The sequence below is a fragment of the Candoia aspera genome, chromosome 2 (assembly GCF_035149785.1).
Source record: "Candoia aspera isolate rCanAsp1 chromosome 2, rCanAsp1.hap2, whole genome shotgun sequence".
NCBI lineage: Eukaryota > Metazoa > Chordata > Lepidosauria > Squamata > Boidae > Candoia > Candoia aspera.
Genome location: NC_086154.1, coordinates 196,473,387 through 196,494,141, shown reverse-complemented (window position 1 = coordinate 196,494,141; position 20,755 = coordinate 196,473,387). Strand labels below are relative to the sequence as shown.

General features: G+C 38.3%; 1 long non-coding RNA gene across 1 annotated transcript in view; it reads right to left on the bottom strand.

Moving 5' to 3' along the window:
• LOC134491405 (uncharacterized) overlaps nt 1-20,755 on the bottom strand; it is a 771,213-nt gene that overhangs the window by 137,991 nt on the left and 612,467 nt on the right. The window lies entirely within an intron of this gene.

Here is a 20,755-nt window from a genome sequence, read left to right as displayed (position 1 = left end):
GACCTAACTCCAATTTCTTGCTAAATACAAAGGTGATTCAGAGTGGAATTTGTGTCTGGAGTGCCTTTCAATGCATTTCTGGAGGAATGCCTATTACCTGCTTTGCTTCAGGGGCACCTCCAGGGTGCACCTTGATTTGTGAAAATAATTGCTGATAGGCAAGTAAATACAGGGAATGGATCTATTTGTCACTTTGCATTATGAACACACATGGGATTGAACAGCCTTTACTAGAAAGAGAAAGTGTCAGACTCCTCGACCAAATGTCAATACAACATCTGCTCAAACTCGCTTCTATTTTGAAGAAATCCAGAAACTCATGTCAGCAGCCTGCGAGACACCGAGTCAGGTCCGACCCTTTGGGGGGATGCCGCTTTTGCGATGTTTTCTCGGCAGACTATATCAGGGTGGTTTGCCATTGCCTTCCCCAGTTGTCACCTTCCCCAGTAAGCATTTTACCGACCTCAGTTTTTAGAAAAACTGCCTTTTTCTAAAAGACTTTAAAAAATCAGTGTAGCTCTGGAAGAGTGTAGCAGAGGTATATAAATGTATACCATATCAGATAAGACCATTCTAGTTTTCTAATGAAGAAGCAACCTTCGAAAGGGTTTTCCCTTTAAAAAGTGGCCTAGAAATGTTTAAATAAAACACACAGATAATTGTTTGGGATGGGAGGGAGTTACTTGGTAGTGCTAAGCCAATTATAGTACTAGAGGAATATCCTAGGATTTCTTTAGAACTAGAAAGATAGACCTGATCTAGGTTTAGGAATGCAAACCCCTAGTTCTGTGAAAATATTCCCACAGCTGGGAGCAGTGGCAATTTCTATCTTTTATTTTTACTTCTAAAATTATAATGCCCCAATGAAAAATTATAGACCAGATTAAGAGGCTGGAAAATGACAAGAGTTAGGAGGTTATGGCCTTATGGCCTAATTAGCTTTCAAAATTACATTCCAATGATAGATAGATAGATAGATAGATAGATAGATAGATAGATAGATAGATAGATAGATAGATAGATAGATAGTCTAGCATCTGTGCAATCCTAAATCACACACAAGTTATTTCTGATTAGAATTTTATTCTGTCATTTCCTAGCTTCACTTTAATTTTTTAAATACATTTTTATTCCAAACCTAAGTAGATATTTGACTAAGCGGGTTGGATCCAACATTCTGTTGACAGAAGGCTCCTTCAGAAGGAGGCTAGACAGCCATCTGCTGGGATCCTTTCATTTGCATTCCTCCAGTGAACCAATAGCTCTATTTTTCCAACTCTGAATCCATGGCTCCATTAGAGGGAATTTACTACAACAAAGGCATCCTACTGGGGAACTCCCATTCATCCTGAGGTTTCTTGAAAATCTACATCAGAGGGTTGGGGGTCCTTCCAAGAAAGTAGCAGGTGGGAGAAACAGGAACTGGAGGAATTGGCAGAGTACATATTCCCTTTAATATGCTGGTAGAAGTGTCATAAGCAGAATGCCTGCATTGGCAAAGTAATAGCTAAATCCAACCCAAAATGTGTTTTTATAACCTTAGCTGTATAGGGTGTTTATTTTATTATTAAAAAAAAGAGTTGGGCTAAAGCAGAAACATTAACTTAATCACCATAGAAGTAATGGTCCACCTCTATGAACTGCTGGACACCAACAGGAAACACTTTTACAACTCTGTACTATGAAACAACTGTTCTGTAACCCATCCATTAGGCTATGCTAAGCAAATATCATCTTTACAATATTTATACATTTGTACCTGACAAAAAGTTATATTCTAAACTTTTATGAAGGTTCTAAATTTCATGATTGAATAAGAATTGAAAACCTTGATACAAGACACCCAAATTTTCCTGATGATGATGATGATTTACATTTTAATTCCACCTTTCCTCCTAAGCAGCACTTAGATCAGTTCAGAAACATCTTGTCCTACCTACTGAGATTCCTACTATACTGAAACAAAACTAGAAGCAAAAAATTCCACATCCATGGTAAATGCTTAAGCTAATGCAAAAAACTGCCAAGGCTCATACAGCTGTTGTGTAGTGCTCACAAAATAAAGGCAAGGTTTTACACATTTTCTTTTTCAGAAATCAGTTGTAATTCCTTCTTAGAGAACGAGAGCTGTCATTTGGTATTCTTGCATGTTGCAGGTTAATAGTGCTACTGAATGCTCTTTGGCACATGTGAAATAACTGCTGACAGCATCCAAGCTTTAAAATGTCACCAATTGGGCTGGCATTGCTTTCCTTGTTTTGATAGCAAGGCTTGATGGATGGAATATGAGTCAAGAAAATTAAAAACAATGTAGGTTTATTATCTCATTCATTTCATCTCTCTGCCAGATCAAAAACATTCTTTCCAGATTATTCCCTAATGCTTGTCTAGACCATTTTTAAAGACCTTGGAGAGGAGAAACCATCATTTTCTTGGCAGTCTTTTCCACAGCTTTAATGGATATTACTGTTATACAGCTCTTCCTTACCACAGTGGCAATGTGAGTCCTTCAGAGCCTCCTAAGTAGTACTGATCCTCATGGCTTGGCTTGTGGAAAGTACTATTGACTGTTCTCATTCTGGTGAGATAGTTGTCAAAATACTATAGGTCCATATTCAAAAAAGTTCAGGAAGGAGTATCTCCCTTTAGCAATAAATGGTGTGCTCACTAGGCTTGACACAGAACATAAAGTGCAAACATTAAAAAAATGCTTATTGTGTTGTTTCTTTTCCCCAAATGAAATTTACATTTGTATCTATGTTAAGCAGATGCCTTATAAAATAGGAAAGATGCCCAAAGTGGTTTGTTTTTAATTGTAGCTCACTCTATTTTCATTGCTTGGAGTAAACTGTGGTGAACTCTGTTCTGATTCAAAGTGATCTAATTAAGAATAACATTGGTAATCTGATTCAAAGTGATCTAATTAAAAATAACATTCATAATCTGATTCAAAGTGATCTGATTAAAAATAACATTCAATTAAAACATAACATTCATAGCTTCACAATACTTTGGTTGTTCTATACAGTATTTATGCCTTAAAAGCCACTCAAATTTTTAAGACAATTCTCCAGAAGAGCTTGGCAATTAAAATCCTTAAGAAAGATGGTACTCTTCTCAATTCAAGACAGTTTATCTAATAATAATGAAAAAAATAAAAAATAATAATTCACATAAAAATTACAAATGGAGCCCAGGTCCACTGACCATGGTAAAAGCCCAAGATAGCAGCATGATTTTCCCAAATGCAAACTGGGGGGAGGGAGGGGGGCTTCCTTTATTTAGGTGGTAAGAGCCACTGTGGTATATTGATTAAGGTGTTGGAATGGCATCAAGATGACCCAGGTTCAAGTCCCCCATCAGCCACAGAAGCTGAGTAATTTTGGGCCAGTTGCTTTCTCTCAGGCCAACTTATCTCACAAGGTTACTGCTGTAGGGGGAAATGGGAGGGAGGAGCACTATGTATATTGCCATGAGCTCCTACACAGAGGGAGGGATATATATTTAGTAAAAATCTGTGTTAAATAATGTGGGTTCTACCACCAAGAAGATGTGCCTCCAGGCTCCCAACCTCTTAACTGCATAGGTGGTAGGCACATGAAGCAGGGTGAAAACCCAGGGTGAGCTGATTTTGGTGGAGAGAGATGATCCTGCAAGTCATTAAGGTTTTGAAGGGTAAAACTAGCACCTTGAATTGTGCCTCAAAGCCAATTGGTAACCAAGATAGCAAGCTCAACACAGGTGTAGCTCTGCTGAACCTACTTTCTTTGGCAGTTGGGATGTTGCATTTTGAATCAACTACAGTTTCCAAATCATCTTCAAGGGTAGCTTTAGGTAAAGAGGGCTACACTACTCTAACAGCAAACAATAAGCAATATAATAAACATACTTATCTTTGCACAAGGAAATGTAATGCAGAGTAATCTCAAAACTATTAGCCATAAACATTGGAGATGTTGCATTCATTCCACTGTTAACTTTCGACTGCCCCAATAATTCACCCACATGCTCAGCACACCGCCTTAAATGCGACTGCATCTCATCCCACTGAATGTTTTCCATGTGCATGACACTAAACATTGGTGTGTCAGGCTGGTTTTTCCCAAAATAGATAAAAATGAATAATGAGCCTCAGAACCACCAGTCACTTTTAGGTTACCCCAAATCATATACCCACACAACTGTTCATATATGGAATAAATAAAATAGGTATAGTGTGTTTTCTTTTTAGATGGTTACATATAAAGAAAAAACTTAAGAAATATGCCATCTGGCAGAGGAAAATAAAATGTAAATTCAAAGGTTGTATTTAGCTACTAGAGAGATCAAACATCACAGAGCTCATAAACATCAGTGTACCAGGTGAAATCAAGAACCCAGTGGTCAATCCAGAAAAAATACTGTCTCCCAAAAAGAACAGAGTTAAAAAAATATCTTTAGGGAAACAGAGAGAAATCCCAAGTAATATATGAAGCAAACATCTAACCAAAAGTGATCGTGCTTTTAGATGGATGATATCACAATGAATTTAAAATTCAATTTAAAAAAAAAAGCCAAACCAGATCGTAATTTTTCAAGGTTTGGAACAGCATGCCGATGAGGAGACCGAAAGGCATAAAGACCTTTAGTATGACTTGCTGGATAAGTTTTTTCCTGGCACTTATGTGCTTGTATGCTGCTGTTTTGGATTGTGGGGGGGTTTGTATATATTTTGTCTTATTATTTGAATTTTTCTTATTATTATTTGGAAAATCAGGTATTATCTTTTGTATGATCTGCAGAAAGTAGGCACCTGTGAACTGTATCTTGATGCCATAGAATCATTAGTTCAAAACTCACTCTTATTAAGGCATTTTGCATTATGCTTTTTGCACAAAGAACCATTTAAAATATCCATTTACTTTTTATCAAAGCACTCCAACATTTTCACATTGGCTGGCATTATATTCAAGGGAAATATTAAAAGTGCCTGGATACCTCAGACACCAAAATGGGGAATCTGAATTCAGCTGGGCTTTAATTTGGGTTATCACAATTCTTTTCAATATGATACCGTCCAAACAATATTTCAAGTATGCTTAGAGAGTGTCAGTCCTCCCAGGTAAACCAGACAGGAAACCCGATGAGATAGGATGAGCGAATTCTACTTTATTGAAAGGCTACATTAACAGAATCTAGCAAGTCTGAAAGTACAAAGCTCCCGCCCTATTTACCACCTGACTAGTTAGGACGGGTCCTTCCTAAGTTTCTTTCTCTGGCTGTTACTTGGTTGTGGGCTTCTTTCTCTTTTAGCTGATCATTCCCTAGGCATTATCTCTTCCCTCTGTTCTCCAAGGTCACCCTCATATTCCATTGCTTCTAGTTATTATAATTCATATTTCTAAGCACAAATATATGGGCACATGACTGGCCATTTACTCATTTCTTTTCATTTGTTTTGATCAAGACCACTGTGCCATGGTTAGCAGTGATGTGCATATAAAAAAAATATTTGGGCAGGAAATGGTACAGCCCTACATAACTGGGAGAGTTCACTGGATATGTGAGTTTATGACGTATGATGGCCTAAAACTGATTTAGAATGCAGAGGTCATGGAAACCCCTTATAGATATTTTTTATTTATTTATTTATTTATTTACTTACTTACTTACTTACTTATTAATCAATCAATCAATCAATCAATCAAATTTATCACCGGCCATCTCCCAAAAGGGACTCTGGCTGGTTTACAATAAAACATAAATAAAAATATAAAACTGTAAAATACTATAATACACAATAAAATAAATATAATAAAAACCTCGATGGCTGGAAGTTCTTTATGATTTGCAAGTAAAGCAGGGTCCTTCTAAGAAACTAACCATCCCCAGGAATGGCTACTCTCTCATTCTCATTTCATTCTCATTCTTTCATTCATTATCTTTCATTCTCTCTTTCATTTCATAAAAATGAAAAAGAAATGAACTTGTGATTTATGGTTTTGATGATTAGGATATATTATAGAAAGAAGAGAGTTATGATGTAACTTTAGAAAGATGTTAAAATATAACTGTACTTATAACTGCTGTAAAGAATATCGGAAGCTACTTCTTTATACGTTTGTATCTTTCTTTATATCTTGTCCTTTTTTTTCTACTTTCTTTTATTTTTTTTCTTATTGTACTTTTAGCTTTTTCTGTTACTCTTTCCCATTCTCTCTGTTCTAATTTAGTTTGTAGTAGTTCTTATTATTGTTCTTAAAACTTTTAATAAAAATTATATATTAAAAAAATAGAATGCAGAGGTCATGACTGGCTTCTATTTATTTTGAGCAAAATATTCTAGATGTGCCACTGTAGGCAGTATTATATGGACACAGGCGGCTTTGGGTTAGGCAAAATAAAATCCCACCATATCGGATTTCTGGTACAGTCTGCTGGACTTGTAGAAGTGTGATTTAATGTAGCTGAGCCTGACTGGGAATTCAAAACTTCAAATGTTTAAAGAGTTATATGGGATTATTCTGTGTGGCATGTTCTTATCCTAAGATAATTATCCTTATTATACTGAATTATTGCTTATTTTGAAGTTCAAAGAGTCTTGTTAATATAACATGGATTACTTCTATGCTTGTTATACTGTATAAACTTTAAGATAAAGTACTACTCAATTTACTGATGAGTTGTCAACATTTAAGTAAATAAGGAACTGGGAACTGAGACTAAGTAACAAACTTCAACAGTCTGCATGAATCCTACCTTCCTGCTGTCAGTGAAAATAAGTTATAATAATTTGGCTTTGGAGAAGGAATCCTACATGTCATTTCACAGAAACCTAGGCAGAGAATTGTGCTTTGAGGATTAGCATCACCACCTTCCTTCTTTCTGCATTTTGATTTGCTCCAAATAATGTTATCAAAAGCATAGCATTTGGGAAATGTTCATCTGCTTTAAAACCAAAAAGTAATTATATTCCTGAGGAATGTAAAAAAGAAACCTAAACAGGTAACCAGAAAACTCTGCACAACTTAATAGTGTGAATAAACTAACCATGTAACACAGATTTTGTATAAGATATCGAAAGGTGAGTGGACATGATAGCATACAATGCAGGAGAAATGTGAAAGGAAATGATCCATGTGAAATGCAGAACTCCTTTGGGCTACAGTGACTTGGTTCTCATTTCCTGGTATCTCATGGTAAATAATTATAATGGCAGGGAATGCAGTAGGACGCCCAATAGATAAGCAAATAAATGCCACCTCACGCACATAGCTAAACAACTATGAGCCACACCAGTGGTGATATTAAACATACCTGAGTTTACTTGATTAGATATTATTTATTAAATTGCATGCAGTGGGCAGAGGGGATCACATGTATAAAGCAATAAAGTTGCACCACTCTATGATGGACAAATCTATATAATTATGCTATAAAAATGGTAATTGTTTTATTGAAAGATACAGTATATGAAATAATTTGATTGAATTGTTCTATATAATTCAACTCCAAATGAAATGATAGTCTTCCATACATTATGTCAAATATGCCAAATATGATAATCCAATACTTAACACTTGGTTAAAAAAAAAAATCAAGCACATAGACTCAGAGTTATAAATAGAAATAGAAATGCAATCAGAGAATTCTTCACAAAAAAGTACACCATTTTTTCAGTACCATTCTAATGGGAAAATAAACTCGGCTATAAAGAAAATCAGTACAATGACACCTAAGCGATTGTGCAGGTTGGAGAGACACATGTACTCCCCCTTTTAATAAAGGTTCAAGTAATAAATGGACACTAGTGATCTGCATCAGCTTGTGGTATTGGTAAAGGAAGTACTATTCTGTATTATCTCTGAATTTTGCTGCAAAATCAGTGCAGGATGGCCTTCTAGAATTCCTTGGCAATAAAACAAGTCCTGTGTGACAGAACAACATTGAATTTTGGTGTTTGAAGCTATATTACAAGAGCTGCAGTGTAAGGCAATGCAGAGGAGCCCAGTCTGGAATTTTTTCAGAAACAAAGATCTTCTAATATTCTCAAGCTTGTCAGCTGGAAGATCTGTGGACTTCAACTCCCAGAATTCCCCCGTCAGCCTTGCTGGCTGGGGAATTCTGAGAGTTGAAGTCCACACATCTGCAAATTGCCAAGGTTGGGAAACACTGTTCTAATATATGGGGGGTGGGGGGAGTGCTGGGAAATTGCTTACCTATGTATTACCATGGTCCTTTCTCCACTACTGGATTACAATGCTGTCTACCCATCCTTGAAACAGCAAAAAACTATAGCAGCATAAAGTGCTCTGGCCCTTGCCAATCCCTTGTCCTGCCTCTATTGCAGCTGTTCTTGGTTACTACCAAAAATGTTATTTTGATTTGTAAGAGTGTCGGTTGTTGAGTGCCTTCTCTTTTGCTTTTGCTGCCATTTCCCTTCTGCACTCCACTAGCTATCAAGGAAAACATCTACCAACGGAGCATAAATAGGATGGGTCTGACTTCACAACTCTGCCAGGGCTTATCCTGGCCTGCTTGCTTTGCCCCTCCTCTCATACTTCATCCAAATTTAAGAGTATGAAATAAACAAATGGGAAGTTAACAGGGCAGAAAGTGATTGTGCAATTATGTAGGCCCTCTAGAGTGGGATAACTGATGTTGAGAAAATACTGGGCCTAAAGGTCTCACTTCATGGAAAAGGCACCAAGTGGTCGAAATTGACGAATACAGGGAAACCATAACATGCTTAGTTCAACATCTCCTATTATTTTCTAGAGCAGTGTTTCTCAACCTTAGCAACTTTAAGGTGGCTGGCTGAGGAATTCTGGGAGTTGAAGTCCACACATCTTAAAGTTACCAAGGTTGAGACTCACTGTTCTAAATACTGGAATAAAGAAAAGCAAGGCTGCTGTGCCAAAAGATAGCAATACATTTCAGAATACTGTTAAAGCAGAACAGTGCAAAAACACCTTTTCTTCTTCCCCAAATAGAATAGGGGGTCTAATCCATTCAAAATACTGTTAAAGATGAATAGCATTAATCCCACGCTACTTCTTCCCAAAAGAGTGGCGCTGTACTCTCCTCATCTTTCCCTTCTTCAAAGTATGGGGAGAGATTGTTGTCAAAAATAGGGAGAGGGAAGGTGACTATGAAAGGAAATCAGGAAACAAGGTACTAACCTTAAGAGGCCAAACTCTGGGAAAGGAATGGCTGGAAGAGGCGGCATGCTAGTGGTTGTCAACACTTCTGAAATATACCTCTGATGGGAACCACAACAGATCAGCTGTTTTCAGCTATACAACAACAGGTGAAAAAGCATCAGACTTGACTTTACTATAAGGAGATAATAGCTTAAGAGGAAAACTACTACTTTAATTCCAGGTAGTGAAAATTTTAGTTTCATTGATGGGTTGAAGATGAGTTGAAGGCAACAGTCTGGGGCTAAGAGGGAAGACTGATGTTGTTAAGGTGTGGTTATGCTGTGTGAATATGCAAGTGGAGGTAGGGCCTAAGTCTCCTTTTTTCGTGTTTCTTTTTTCATTTTTTAAAATTAGTACAGCCACTTCAAAGATACTTCCTACCTGATGTGAAAAATTCCATAACCTTTAAGTGTCAGACTGTCAGAGATCTGTCTGGCCTATACTGGAGCCTCTGATTATACATGCATTGACTTGACGATGAGCTTAAAGGAAGAATATTACTTGTGAAATATTGCAGAGATATTTCAGAGGAATGTTTGCTTCCAGGGGATACAAGACCTCTTGACAATCATGAATATGAAAACTTGACAGGTACAGCTGCAGCAAAAAATTATACAAATGCAGAACAGTGCTTTTGAAAACTATTGAAGTCAAATTAAGGACTTGTCTTTGGTTCTGGATAGTTATTCAGAGCAGTTTTTATAGATTATATTGAAACTTGTTTAGAAAAACATATAAACCTAACATATGAAGCTGCGTCTCATAACTTCAAGCATATTTAAGTTGTATGGAGTCTCAAAATAATTCTAAATTACAAATGTTATCAGGGTATGGGTAGACAGGTTAGCATATTTATAGTTTATTTATTGCCTAATCTCTCTTTCTCTCCTATTTCATAGCCAATGATTTTCTTTTACCCATCAGATTCATCTTTATAGAATACCATGAATCTGTAACCAAGAATATTACTGCCATAACCAATGCCATTTCTTCTTTCTTCCCCTTTTCTAATATTGGTAAGTTTAAGGGAAAATTGGTAATTTCCCCCTTTTTCTGATTAGATCTAATCACAATTTACAACTCTCTCCTCGTAGGGTTTACAAAATCTGTTTGAAATGTTTAATATCAAGATTAAATCAATAGCATAAGTAGCACTAGGAAGCATCAGAGAGCATCATTAGCTAAATCAAACATAATGGCAGCCTTCCAGGCATTAACAAATTTCATATCCGTCTTGTTGACTCTTTGTGAAATGGGCTTTCTTTCACATCAAGACAGAACAATATGTTCTTTCATTAAAGTCAAGATAATACATAAACAAGGTGTTGTTGGAAACCTTCCCCATCCCCTCATTCAGGTTTTCCATTTTTTCTGACAGCTGCTTTGCAAACTATGTTTTCTTGCAACTCCCACTGTATCCTGAGAAACATAAATGGTGCAGCGTACAATAACATTATTACCGCTGGCCGAACAACAGGTTCCATTCAACATTTGACTATTATAAGGTCAAAGATAACCTTTCCTTTAGGGAAAGATGTAAGGCTCATAACGCTGGCTCAGGCACCCAAAAGAATAGAAATCGATAAGGTAGGTTCCACACTTGAAAATGTACTAAACAAAGACACTTGTACAGACTGGATTATAAAGACTGATCAAAGGAGAGTTAGTATATGAATAGTTCTGCCACTGAGAAGGATTTAGGCATTATGCCAAATGAACTGTAGTCCATTTCTGATAGAAGGGGATGGTATACCAAACTGCCTGCCATTGGGAAGAAACCAATCAAGTAATTTTATAGTCATGACAATCATTTTAACAGCAAAACTTGTATCTTAATATAAATCCCCATCAATCTTCAAAATAAAATATAACAGAAATCATTGATATGTAAAACCCCTCCCAAATCCCCATAACTTTCATACGTTTCTTCATCAGCAAGTTAATAAAAATTGTGCTCTGCTCCTTACTGGATTGCAATTGCTTAAGAACAAATGACTAAAGGGGTCAAAAACGTCCATTTTAATTTAGCTGTGAAAAGCATTTCAAATTTTAATTTCACAAAAGTATATATTGCTAAGCTATCATAACATTCCCAAGTCATCATGTTTCCAACACTACATTTCTTCTATATTTTACATTTGCTGATTAGACTATGCAAACAATTTGCTATTTGGTGGATGAAACTAAATATTACCATTGTTGAGGTTGTGCAACTTCCACTTAAACAAAAGGAATTTAGGCGGTCAGTAACTAACCCCCATTTGCCAAATTTCTCCTTTACCATCATCCTGAAGTACATGAAGAAAAATATCATTACTGGAAACAGGACTTATTAGCAATACCTCTTTAATAGTACAAGCTGTTCATTCACATTTCAAGTGCCAAGAGATTTAGCTTTAGATACTGTTCTGCCACTTCAAGTTAATTGCTACTGAATTTGGCATGGACTATTTTAGTTACACAATCTGTTGTCAGAGCAACTTATTTACTATTGTTCAGCTATGCCCAATGTATTTTAGTGTATAGTCAAATCTATACAAAGTATGCTACTGATTATTCTAAATATAAGAAGCACAGGATTGCCCCCACAGTATTGGATTTTATCTACCAATGCAATTCCTTCACTCCTCAAGTCTGGGTTATTTTTTCTGCAGTATCAGAATTTAATTTCCACCATAACATAAAGGTACAGAACCAAGGCCTTTGATGTGGCCCACAGTGAGGGACACTGGAAGTTGTAGTTCAGCAACACCTGCAGGGTTATAGGCTCATCATCCCTTTGTAAGAAGCATGTGACTTATGATAGCCTTCTACTTGTCAGTCTATCTTGAAAATCCCAAATACACAATGACTGGTTATGCTTACTCTGTAATAAAGATGCTTAAAGACACTGGATCTACTGTGTTTTAGGAATGGCTGAATTCTAGTGCAATCAGCAACTTCTAAAGTTATAGTCTAAGGAATCCTGACTGGGATTAGGTTCTGGTCTACCCTTTTTGCTTCCTGCGGGTTAAACCGCTGAGCTGCCGATCGGAAGGTCGGCGGTTCGAAACCGTGCGGCGGGGTGAGCTCCCGTTGCTAGTCCCAGCTCCTGCTCACCTAGCAGTTCGAAAACATGCAAATGTGAGTAGATCAATAGGTACCGCTTCGGCGGGAAGGTAACGGCGTTCTGTGTCGTCATGCTGGCCACATGACCCGGAAGTGTCTACGGACAACGCCAGCTCTAAGGCTAAGAAACGGAGATGAGCACCGCCCCCTAGAGTCGGACACGACTGGACTTTACGTCAAGGGAAACCTTTACCTTTACCTTTATCTGACTCATGAATGCATCTTAGACATATTCAGTGGGAATGCAGAGCCTTAGCAAACTACTTAATTATAATTAAGAAAAGAGATTGAATGTGCTGAAGATTCAAGGCAGGAATTAGAAGTTGGGCAGTATATAGGGAATTAAATGGTCTCTTCTCTACATTTCTCATTTACATTTTCCAATACAAGACACCATCCGTACTATGGTACAAAAAGAGACAGATTATTGCCACATGAATGCAAAAGAGATTGATGTTAAGTCAGAGTATTTCCTAACTTTCAACTATGTTACTTTTTTGCACTAAGGAAGAAAGCAAGAGGTATGATTACAGTTGCTCTGCCTGATTGTTCATGATTAATAAAAGTAGCATATCACTCTTATCTCTGATAATTTAAACTTTGACATTATGTATTATGCACTATGAACCAAGAATTCAGTTTCAAACTGTGGCATTCATATATATTCAATTCACGATTTTCTCCTTTCAGTCAGTGGGTGTCCAAATCTTTCACTATTTTTCTATTCATTAAGCCCTATGATAGATATAGATATATGGAGGGAGAAAGAGAGAGATTAAGGCACTGTACACTCATAGGCAGAGGCAAAGCACTAGGCTAGTAGCCAGTGTTACAAGTATTTCTTTTTCCCTAATAAAGGAAGTTAATTTTCTTCCCAACAGGTTGAACAGAACTCCACAGAAACTTTCCTATGAAATTCATAGCATCCACGTTAGGCTGCACAATCATGTCAACCTTATTTTGCCAGTTCAATTACAAATACATTGTCAAGCCTATCATACAAGAGAAAATTCCCTTTCATTATGTTATCACAGCCTGAAAACTGTAATTTCACATCCACATCCTTGTCACTTTCAACAGCATGCTGGGGCAACATTTCCAACATTCATAGGATATCTTACACTAATCAGATTTAATTTTGGGAAGCAGCTGTTGCCTATTTATTGGTATTTTCAAGCAACCGGGGGATTTATGATTACTCAAACGCCTTGGTAATATAGTTATATGAACTTATTTCATATTTGATCCAAGACTCTAAAGGAAAAAGAGAGAGGGAGAGACAGTCAGGCACCAATAAAAGATAAATAGCAATTTTTATCATGAGCAGCAGAAATGAAAATTTTTCAGAAAGAGGAACCAGTTGATCTCTCAAGAGTTGAGCAATGTTCCTGCTTCCCATCTCTCCCATTGCTACAGTCTATTTAAACATTGGCTGATGGCAGTTGTAAGAAGAGCTTGATGGAGCTAGTCATTCAGGAGATGCTTAAGTTAGAATACTGATAACATAACATTTAATTTGGAAGGCCTAAACATATTCTATTACATGGAAAAGAAAAGAAAAGAAAAGAAAAGAAAAGAAAAGAAAAGAAAAGCAGAATGTATACAGGATTTGTGTCCCTGCTCACTGTTTCATTCCAGTATTCTTTTTGTTCCTGGATATAGGAAGGTAGGAGCTCATACTCTGCTCCTTCTTACTCTTTCAGTAACTATCAAGTCTAGAGGAAGGAAAAGCAGGATTTTCCAGAAGTTCCTGCTGTCCTGTCTTTCCAACTGTGCTGAAGCCTACAGGTTTTAGTCCTCCTGGAAAGTTGAAAGGAAAAGAGATCATGTTTTCTGGGTGATTGTCAGGCAGTGAAGTTCATCATCTAGACCAGTGTTTCTCAACCTTGGCAACTTTAAGATGTCTCGACTTCAACTCCTGGAATTCCCCAGCCAGCATGCTAGATCATACAGTCTAGATCAGTGTCAGGCAGTGAAGAAGCTGAATTTGGCAGAGATGCTCTGAAGTGTCAATGTATGAAGGCAGTCAGTTATGATAGTAATGACAGCTGCCCTGGGTTCATCCAAGGTCCTTATAAAAAAATCTTTTTTAATACCTTCAAAAATCTTTCCTAGAACTGCTTAGCATAGAAGGCTTGTACATTGATTCAGGAAAGGGAAATTATATTTTTGAGATCTCATTACAACACTTAGCATCATTAACAGACAATAGAGAAAGAAGAATTACACTTTGAACTTATTTGTTAAGATGTACATACCCCACTTTTCCTCCAGGTGCTCAAGGCAGCATATGTAGCACTCCCCTCTCCAATTTTCCCCCACAACAGCAACCCTTGATGTAAGCTAGGCTGAGAATAGCTAACAAGCCCAAAGGCATCCAGTAAGTTTCCATGGCTGAGGCTAGACTTAAATCTGCGTCTCCCAGCTCCTAGTTCAATACTTTAACCATACGCTACATTGGCTTCAGAGCAAATGTAAAGGTAATATAGGAATAAATTCAATGTATACTTCATAATTACTCTACAAAATTCAGTCTTTTGACACTATGCAGGTTTTATGGTCAAAACATTTAAATTGTATGTTTACCATGGAATGAAATGTATATATATATTTCTCTTTGTATTTAAATTTAATTCTAAATCCAACAACTATTGATCCTCGTATGATTCCAGATTTAGAATTAAATTTAAATACAAAGAGAAATATATAGAAGTAAAGTGAAAACCATGTAAACATACAATTTAAACATTTTGAAGGGAAGGTGAAGCACACAAGCTTATTTTGTTCTATCTTGAAATCATAGTCCAGTGGAATGTTTAGAAAATAATAGCAATGGAATGAAAAAATCCTCACAATGCATTAGAAGGGGAGGCAATACAACAAAAGATTATTAAAATAAAGAGTATTAGACAAAAAAGACCACCTGAACTTACTAGATACTAAATACTACTCAGTTCTGGTGATGACTATTGATTAGTTTCTGAAGTTTTCTGTTTATATAACATTAAATCACCTCCTTCTATCAAGATAAAATCTCAGCAGGTGGCAAGATGTGGTTAACCTTTTCTGGATTTGGAAAATAAGCAAGCTCAGGTTAGTTAGTACTCACTCAAGCAAATCTCAGGACTATATGCTAGACTGGAGTTTAAAGAAACATCCCAGAAGGAGCAACAGTGAATCACTTTCATACTATTGCCAGGATATATGGACATGCCCATATGGAGCCCAACTTGAAGAAGATGTTACTTCCTCCCCACCCCCTCAGAAGAGGACAGCAGAGAGAGCCCAAACCATTTTATGTACGGTTTGAGGCAAAGGTCAAGCTACCCCCATGTCAAACTTCACCTACAGAGGTCAGCCAGTCTGACAATAGTATCTTGCTCCAGTTACATGGGAGACTGTCTGGAAAACATCACAATCTCATCTAATGGAAGAGAATGGCCAGGTACTCCCACCAAAGGTATTTTCTTCACTGTATATTGACAAGGCAAGCCTGAAACAGGAAAAGAGTATCTGGGCAAGCTCAGTGCATTTTTAGGAATAATAAATAATACAGTATTGACTTCTAGAGGTATTCTGTCCGAGCTATCAACTGTCCTCTACAGATCTTGGCCCTTAGAGCAGTTAATCTACACAATGGAACTGTAAGATGCCAGATGAGTAAGGATCCAGAAAATATTAACAACTTCATCAAAAAGCATATTATGAAAGGCAAACTTGTACACTATATCTCTGACTCAAGAAAAACTGTGTAGTACATATACAGAGAGCACATCTGTTTAGAACATTCTGGTATGTTTCATTTTTAGAATGAATAAAAACTGCATACCCTGGAAACTTTCTCCAAATTTCAAAGACATGTAGGTTAAGTATGGCTAGTGTGATAGTTAGCCTACACAACTCTGGAATTTGGATGAAGTAATCTGCGAAACTAACCTGGCCCATCAACCACAAAAACAGAATGTGAACTTAGTCTCACTAAATATTGGGGCTGTACAACTCTTTGAAAGAGATGCTTTGCAACATATGGGAGTGTGTGAAGCACCAGTCCTTGAATCATTCAAGCACCTACAGTATGTCTCTTGCCAGGCTCACTCAGCTGCTTTCTAAAGCTGCTATTAGTGCTCAGTGACTTTCTTTGCTAGAAAAAGAAGCATAGTACAACACATCTGGAGGACACCAGGTTGGGGGAAAGGTACTCTCCATCAGTAAATTCAATTTATTTTCATCAAAGATCACAAACAAAAAACCCCAAAAGTAAAATAACATGTAAATACCAACCATATAAATTTTGCCAAAAGTAACTCATATGAGCATATTACTCAATACAGTCTAAGATCATTCATTTGCAAATATTGAGAGCAGCTATGTCCAACTTTGCACACCATGCATAACAAAAGTTTTCTTGTCTGATAAAGGGTTAACATAAAATTCCTCAGGCTGACCTGGAACATGTAATAACAGAGTCTTCTTTGGCTATCATTATAAAAGGAACGATGTAGCAACACATGAAGGATGGATTCAACAGTGCCAAAGCTTCAGGGATAGGTTTGGCATGCTATAGGGACTTCACTGAATTTCCCATATAAAACTGCTGAGGGTAAACTGTCTAAAAAACTTTCTCTTGTATTGTAAATTACTGTAAATTCCTGTAAATTCCATAAAATGTAGAAAATCTACAGAGAAGCTATATGGAGAAACTTTTCCCAAAAATGTTTGAGTCCATGAAGACTGAAATTGGTCAGACAGGCCAAGAAAATGCTACTGTAAGAAATCAAAGTACATTGCTACTTAGTTGTTTATCAAAATTGGTTGGAAGACAGTTCTTCCTCTGCCCCTGCCCCCCTTTCCCTTCCTAGCAATTAAAAATATTCACTACTTATTCCTTTTCCTCCTGAGACCGTAGATCAACATTCTTCTTTCAAATCAGTGTGCTTCAGCAACCCAGCCTTGCTTTGTCAAGTTGGGTAATTCTGTGGTTACACCGATTTTACACTGTGATAATGAACATGAAGCACTCGAAACACTTAAATATGGTTTGTAAATGAAGATTATTTATTTATTTATTTATCAAATTTATCACCGCCCATCTCCCAAAAGGGACTCTGGGTGGTTTACAATAAAACATAAATAAAAATATAAAACTATAAAACACTTGTATTTCTAGGTGCGAAGATTACTGCAGATGCTGACTGCAGTCAGGAAATCAGAAGACGCTTAATCCTTGGGAGAAGAGCAATGGCAAATCTCGATAAAATAGTTAAGAGCAGAGACATCACACTGACAACAAAGGTCCACATAGTTAAAGCAAAGGTGTTTCCCATAGTAACATATGGCTGCGAGAGCTGGACCATAAGGAAGGCTGAGAGAAGGAAGATGTCATGTTCACCGTTCCGGTGTTTGTCTACATCGTAACGGTTCGTTTGCCAAGGTGCTGATACGTGTCCGGGCTGGGAGGGTGCTGCTGAGCACCTTGTACAGAAGACGTGCTGATCTGTGCCTGGTGGAATGTGTTTAGGCTATCTCTGAAACATCAAGGTCTTTTTGCCTGTTGATCAGCAGAGCTCGTTAGGAGCACCTGGGAATGTGGGGAGAACTGTATGTGAGGGAGGGGGTGGGGTGTTATTTGCAAAGACGCTATTTAGTTTGAGTTTAGGCGCGCTTTTCTCATTCTCAGCTTTTTACCTGTTTGCACTCTTTTCTAAATAAATCCAGAACCTGAATTGACATTTTGAGTCTGAGAGTTTTATTTAGGATAAGGCAACCATCACAGAAGATAGATGCTTTTGAACTGTGGTGTTGGAGGAAAATTCTGAGAGTTCCTTGGACTGCAAGACGATCAAACCAGTCCATCCTCCAGGAAATAAAGCCAGACCGCTCACTTGAGGGAATGATATTAAAGGCAAAACTGAAATCCTTTGGCCACATAATGAGAAGACAGGACACCCTGGAGAAGATGCTGATGCTAGGGAGAGTGGAGGGCAAAAGGAAGAGGGGCCGACCAAGGGCAAGGTGGATGGATGATATTCTAGAGGTGACGGACTCGTCCCTGGGGGAGCTAGGGGTATTGACGACTGACAGGAAGCTCTGGCGTGGACTGGTCCATGAAGTCACAAAGAGTCGGAAGCGACTAAACGAATAAACAACACATAAAACACTATAATACATAATACAATAAATATAATAAAAACCTCGATGGCTGAAATTTCTTTATAATTTGCAGGCAGAGCTGGGTCCTTCTAAGGAACTAACCATCCCCAAGAATGGCTACTCTCTCTCCCGCCCCAGGCATAATTACAGAACTAGGTCTTTAGCTGTTTCCTAAAGTCCAGGAGGGAAGAAGCCAATCTCACTTCCAGGGGAAGGATATTCCAAAGGACAGGGGCTATTGCAGAGAAGGCCTGCCTCCTGGACCCCGCCAGATGGAATTCTCTTGCAGACGGGGTCCGTAGCATGCCCTCTCTGCACAACCAGGTGGGACGGGTTGATGTGATGGGGAGGAGACGGTCCCTTAGGTAACCTGGACCTGTGCCATGTAGGGCTTTAAAGGTGATAACCAACACCTTGAACTGGACCCGGAAGCATACTGGCAACCAATGCAGCTCATGGAGCAAAGGGATGATGTGTGCTGATCTTGGGAAACCCAAGATCACCCGCGTGGCTACATTTTGCACCAGCTGTAGCTTCCAGATACTCTTCAAGGGTAGCCCCATGTAGAGCGCATTGCAGTAGTCTATATGGGATATTAATACTTTATTAATATTAATTTCATCTACCTCTGTGAACTCCGGTAAAGGCTACCATTTATGTAACCATTTAATAGATGAAACAGACACAAGCATCTAATTAGCTACGTAGTATTTCCTTTCTATCAACCTTTCTCAGTCTTTTTAGATCAAAAACTTCTTTGTATCTACAAATAAAAGAATACAGACAATTTAGAGGGAATTATAACATGTATATAAACAATTGCATTAAAAAACCCTGAGAGTATATTTTCATCTGAGATTATGCAATATGAGCTATATTGACATCCTGAAAAACTAAAAAAAATAGATAAATAACCATTAAAATTAAGTTGGCTATTTATTTTAATTAATTAATTTATATGGCTGCCCATCTCAAAACACCAACACTCTGGGTGGTGTGCAAGGATTAAAGCAACAGTTACAAATAATAACCCATGATGCCCAAGATAAACAAAATGTCCCAATCAGGAAAACCACATCAACAGTAGATCTTGCCTAACCTCCTGGCCCAAACACCTATGGAAACTAAAGGCTAACAAGATCAGGGCCACCTGGATCTCTGCGGGGAAGCTGTTCCACAGGGCAGGCACTGCCACAGAGGAGGCACAATTCCTGAGTCCAAAAAGATGACACTGTTTGATGGAGGGAACACCGGGCATGCCCTCACTCCTAGATTTGGTGGGCCAAGCAGAAACAATGGAGGGGGTCCTGCAAGTAGCCTGTCTCTATGCCGTGTAGGGCTTTATAGGTGAAAAACAGCACCTTGAATCACACCCAGAAGCCTACTGGGATCCAGGACAGCTCACATAACAGCGTTATATGAGTGTAACGAGAAATGCCAACACCTGTCCACACTACTACATTCTGGACCAGCTGCAGTTCCCGAATGCTCTAGAAGAGTAGCCCCACATAGAACATGTTACAGTAACCTCATGGGAGGTAACTAAGGCAAGGCTTCCTGGTCCAGGAAGGGCGCAAATGGTGCCCAAGATAAACCTATGCAAAGGCACCCCTCATCCAGCAGGAGCCATCAGAACAGGAAGACTCCCAAACTGTTTATCAATTCTGACTGGAGAATTGCACCCTTAGAGTTACAGATGGAATCTGTCCAGAGCCAGGGGCCTTAAAGCCCACAGCCACTCAGGCTTGCAAGGGTTTTGCTGAAGCGTCTTCTCCCCCATCCAGACCCTCACCGTCTCCAGGCACCAGGAAAGAACCCTAGCAGCATCACTTGGTCAGCCCATAGATGTACAACTGGGTATCATCAGTATGCTGATGTTACCACACCCCATGCCAACAGGTGATCTCACCCAGCAGCTCCATGCAGATGCTAAATAGGAGAGTAGAGCAGTGCTTCTCAACCTTGGGAACTTTAAGATGTATGGACTTCAACTCCCAGAATTCCCCAGCCAGCATGACTGGCTGGGGAATTCTGGGAATTGGAGTCCGCACATCTTTAAGTTCCCAAGGTTGAAAAACACTGGAGTAGAATCCTGAGGCACTCCACAAAGCAAGGGGCTCAGGTCCGACCTCTCCCCACCACCAACAAAACTGGCCCCACAGAAAGAAGCACCCCTGTAACACAGTGCTTCCCACTCTGAATACCTTAAGCCAGGCCAGAAGAATATTTATTTATTTATTAGATTTTGCCACCACCCACCTCCCCGCAAAGGGGGACTCTGGGTGGTTTACAAGAGATAAAAGCATTAAAATACC